The sequence below is a fragment of the Helianthus annuus genome, chromosome 8 (genome assembly GCF_002127325.2).
Source record: "Helianthus annuus cultivar XRQ/B chromosome 8, HanXRQr2.0-SUNRISE, whole genome shotgun sequence".
Taxonomy (NCBI): Eukaryota; Viridiplantae; Streptophyta; class Magnoliopsida; order Asterales; family Asteraceae; genus Helianthus; species Helianthus annuus.
The window spans coordinates 150244716-150250278 of record NC_035440.2 but is presented as its reverse complement, the minus strand read 5'-3'; the positions used below and the strand labels follow the sequence as shown (position 1 = coordinate 150250278).

Below are 5563 nucleotides of genomic sequence, written 5' to 3'. Positions count from 1 at the left end.
AGCGAAAGGACGATACAGACATTGGAAGATATGCTGAGAGCATGTGTTATGGAATTAGGTGGTAGCTGGGATAAACATTTACCGTTGGTCGATTTTTCGTACAACAACAGCTACCACACAAATATTGGAGCCGCGCCATTTGAAGCTTTATATGGACGCAAGGGCAGATCACCGCTTTGTTGGTCTGATGCAGGTGATAGACAATTGGTTGGTCCTAATGTGGTCTAGGAAACCACAGATAAAATTGCACAGATCCGAGATCGCATCAAGGCGCTCATGATCGACAAAAATGCTATGCGGACCGAAGAAGGAAGCCTCTGGAATTTGAGGTAGGTGACATGGTATTGTTGAAAGTATCACCCTGGAAGGGTGTGGCACGCTTCGGGAAGGAAAGTTGAATCCGCGATATATTGGTCCATTCAAGATTCTGGAAAGAATTGGTTTAGTAGCATACAAGTTGGATTTACCTGCCGAGTTGAACGATGTTCACGATACATTTCATGTATCAAATCTGAAAAAGAGTCCAACGCAAGAAACTGTTGTCATTCCCACATACGAGATTCATATTGACGACACGCTCCATTTTGTTGAAGAACCGGTTGAGGTTACAGATTGGAAGATCAACAAAACCCGCAAAAGCAGTGTCAAACTCGTAGGTTCGTTGGAATGCAAGACACGGTCCAGAATACACCTGGGAGCGTGAGGACCGAATGAAAGAGAAATACCCCCACTTATTTCCCAAGACCCCTGCAACTAGAAGCAGAGCCTAAAATTTTGGGACGAAATTTTCTTAACGGGGGGAGAATGTGACAACCCTCACCAAATCAGGTATCCGTACGAATTAATTAATATTTAATTAATGCTTAATTACTGTGCTTGCTTACAATTGTGGTTAAACTGCTACTTGATTTCTGATACATACATATCCATGCATTATACATTATTACTATCACTCCATTTATTACACAGAACTATAGTGACAAACTTGATGCACAAAAGCACGGTAGCCCAATGAATGGATAACCCAGTAAACATGCTGACATGGCCAGCACTAGACAGACACTGTCTCTAAGGCCAGTATGAGCCGGGAATAGATCACTACACTAGTAGGGAGTGTAGGGAGGTGAGGAGTATAAAACTGCGTCACTAGGTGATAGTTATAGTGACCGGATGTGCCTAAAACATGCTCTAAATATAAAATTCTGCACTCTATTACAAAATTCAGCATTTTATTTAACTAGTAAAGTGCAAAAACATGGGAAAATAATACTAGACACTTTCCAAAGTGTCGGGAATTCATTGTGACACTAAAAATAATATTAAAGGCACTTTAAACGCTTATTTAGCACTTTAACGGATCAGTATCCAACCGAACAACCGGACTTTACCCGGAACATAAAAATATTGTCAATAACATTGTTTATCCTTTTCTGAGCTAGTTAGGGTCCCCGAACACCCTAACACCCGTTATAACACATAACACACTAGTAACTAGTTTAAACTCCTAACTAAACATAACTATCACTAACTATCTAGTTCAAATCAAACCATAACCCCCCCTGATCCGATCGGTCCCCATGTGGGACACACACCACAAAGTTTTGATTATTTTAATCAAGCTTGTCCCATATCTAGATTACATATTACCTTATGGTTAATGAAATTGGATGGACTATAAGTAACACCATAAGATCAAGAGCACTCATTCACTAACCACAACACTTCAAAAATTGATCTCTCTCTCTCCCTCTCCTTACAATCGGCCGAGACCAAGCACCCCACCCCCATCCACTTCCAAGTTTCCTTCAAGCCATTCTTATACACTCAAAGGTGAAATAGGATCAACGAACAAGCTCGGTGCACTCGGAAGTTCAAGGACCTCTCTACATTGCTTTTATCCACCTTATTTTCGCTTTGATTCTTCCCTAGCCTTGAGCTAGTTGTAAGTGCTTCTAAACACTCTCCTGTTCATGTTTAAAGTGGTTAATAAGAGGTTTAACGGATAAAAATCAAGAACACTAAAGATCAAAGCTAAAAGTCTTGTAAGAATGGCAAACTTGATGGATAAAGGGTAACTATTGGTGTAAAACTTGTGAATCTTGTTTAGTTATGATTATTTTATGTTGTTTGACGCTAGTAGTGGAACGGATCGTCATCGAACCATGCTAGATCATGTTCATGGAACATGAACTAGAAATATGTTAAGTGTGAAAGATACAAGATGATGAACCTTTCCACACATAAACATGAACTTGTGTAAAAATGATTTTTCTTGTAAAATGGAGTTGTAAACTAGTAGATCTAAAGATCTACAAGTGGTATCTTCGAAGAACCAAGTGTAAGATGCAAACCTTGTTTAAAAGCCGGATATTTCATGAACTAAAAGCATTTTTTGTGAACAAACAAGTGTGTAAACACTTGTGTGACAAAAGGATTTAACAAAGAAATATTTTCGTAATTTTTGGACTTGAAGTTGTAAAGTTACATATTCTTTAAAAATAAAGTTTTCAAGAAACTGATTTTATTTTTAAAGATGGAAAGATCTACTAAATGTGTTATAAAGTTACTACATACTTTTACACAACTTACAAGTTCATCTGATTGCGATTTATGCTTATTTTTGACTAGTTTAAGGTTTGAATGATGTATGTTGATGATTGGAAAATTGTTGGTTTAAAAGAAAATGATACGCTAGTAAGCGTGGCCACCTCCAGTTACAGAGGAAACTCTGGCAAAATTTTTCCAGAAAAATAACACTTGGAAATATTTTGTAACAAGTGTTATAAATGTATTTTTAACTTGTTTTTCCATATAAAATTCGCCATGATTTTTATTGCAACATTTCCAAGCGTCGGAGGTGGATTTTCATAAATAAAACTTGTTAAATATATATTTAGAATATATATTTCATAGTAAGATGCTTGTGTGATTTTATGTGAACTATATGTATATTATTTTTAGAGTAAAAATAATATCACTTGGAATATAATGAAGTTACGACTTCCAAAATAATACCAACGCCTTCACAATAAATATTTAAGTTACACCGGTATTATTATTACCACACGAACGTTAAAATGTAACTTATGTATTTTCAGGAAATACTCTTAAATGCGTATTTTGATAAAAGTAGTATTATTTTGAAAAATTGTATGGAATAAAATATAATATTTTTGTGAAAAATATGTATATTTTGAAGTTAGAATATTTTAGACAAATGAGTAAAAATATATTCTATTAAGTGAGACTTAATAATATATTTTTAGAATTACAAAAACGCCCATGTATTAAAACCCCCATCCTTTGGAAGGAATATAATTAATAAATAATTAAGAAGCGTAAATACGAAATAGTTGTCTAACTATTTCCCAAAAGCTTAAACCTTAAGCCAAAGCACGGCCGTCCGTCTAATAGAGGTTAGCACGTGTAGGTCGTCACGCAGCAGGTTGATTGGGAGTTACTATTTCGAGACGCACTTCTGTGAGTTCATGTCTCCCTTTTCTTTTAACTATTTTCAGTTTTTATACTTCGAGGGTGAAATACATGTTACAATGATTACGAATACTTTTACATGGTATGGTTAGCATAAGGAGGGTTACTACTTAGATCATGTGAGTGAGTAGACGGGAACTGGAGGCCATTAATCCTCATTGTAGGACCGAGGGTCATTAGCGGTAGATCTATCTGGGTGTAGCGAGCCCAGCCCCATGTAAGGACCGCTTTTTCCAAAATAATAGTTTACTTATATAAACAAGATTTTTCGGACAATTAAAATACCACTTTAACACTTAAAGAAATTTTTACAAAAATTGGGCATGACCCGTTTGCAAAACGGACATACCCCCTGTTTTGACATAACATACAACGTTTACATACGACCCATTTTCCATAAAACCATTCCAACGAAAATAACAAATTTTCAAACCTAAAACAATTCGACAAAGTTTAACCAAGTAACAAAACAAGAACCCAAAAACATGCATATAAGTTGCGGAAGCGCTTGGTATTATAAGGCTTGAACATGTGCTCGTTCCATATCTCCATATCGCCTATAGAGGTGCTTTACCTACATTGACATCCACAATTTAAAAAGTTAGTGTTCGCCATAGAAAATCACAACCTTACGTTTTAGCTTTTTCCATATAAAACCTTCTTACTCTTAAGCATACAACAACCCAATAAATGGGTTAGGCATAACCACTCTCGTAGAGAGTTTGACATACACATTCGACCCGTGTAATTGGGTTTAGCATAAACACTCTCGTAGAGAGTTAAGCATACCGTTCGACCCATAGAATTGGGTTTAGCATAGACACTCTCATAGAGAGTTAAGCATACACATTCAACCCGTGAAATTGGGTTTAGCATAAACACTCTCGTAGAGAGTTAAGCATACACCTTCAACCCGTGAAATTGGGTTTAGCATAACTCAACATTACTTTCGTTAACTTACCCAAATCCACAAGGGATTTGTCGCTTACTTACTACATTGTCACGTTCGTTATACAAGGATAGCTTTACATTAAATTTAATATAAATGGGAAATATAATAAAGATTCGTATAAAACGAAACATACCTCGATCTTGTACACCTCCCGCTTGACTAGTGTTAGAGCTTTCTTCCTTCACGCCTACATTACAACATTCGTTTACTTAGTTGAATCAAGTCATTCCATCATTTTCTTCTCATATCACACATATAATCGTCTCTTAAGCATTTTATCAAACACTTGGTGGGCATTGAATTTACAATTGTAATGTACAAGTGTTCATAGCATAGACTTTACTTGATTAACTTTCTAGTTCAACAAGAATTGGGTAAATCCCTATCTTTCCTTCATCTTATGATAATTTGTCTAATTTCTTTATCATATACAAGATCATGCAAGAACTCACAATTGTAAGCATATTATAAAAATCATCTTGTTCATGCAAGTCCTACAACATATGGGTATAACCCTAACTCTTTCAATAATCGAATTCAAGCATAATTCTCAGTCTATTATGAGTTCCTAACTTACATTTGCACAAGAATTGCTCTTAATTTCATGTTTAGGTCAAAAACCCATTTCTCATTACTCACTAAAACAGGATTTTCGACTTACCTATTGTTGCTCGAGCTTAGATGGTTGACAATTCGGGTTCTAGCATTGATTTGAGCTCTCAATTTCCTCTTAATCTTGAGAATCCTTCAAAACTAGGGTTTTCCCCTTTTGGTCTTGCTTCTGGTCGACTACAACACACATCTGTGTGTTTATTTTTGTGTTTTCCTTATTTTAGTGAAACTAATATCACATTTAACATGTTCAGCCCCTAAGTTTCAAGTGTTGACATTTTTTTACACTAACTTTCTTTCTTACTAATTAATATCATATCATTTAACTTGGTTAAATTCTTTGCACTTTTATATACTTAAAACAATATAAATGGATAACGTATTTTGGGGTGTTACAAGTCTACCCCCCTTAAAAGAGGTTTCGTCCCCGAAACCTGAGCACATAACCAACGTAAATACTGACATACCGAAGAGAAAAGGATAGTGTTTCCTCATCTCATCTTCTGC

At 35.7% G+C, this 5563-nt stretch overlaps 1 long non-coding RNA gene across 1 annotated transcript; it reads right to left on the bottom strand.

Moving 5' to 3' along the window:
• Positions 1-3756: 3756 nt before the first annotated feature.
• LOC110922665 lies at positions 3757-5248 on the bottom strand. Its single transcript, XR_002583351.2, has 3 exons — positions 5106-5248; positions 4578-4631; positions 3757-4066 (listed from the first exon to the last, which is right to left on the bottom strand). It is a non-coding gene; the product is annotated as an uncharacterized LOC110922665 (long non-coding RNA).
• Positions 5249-5563: the final 315 nt, after the last annotated feature.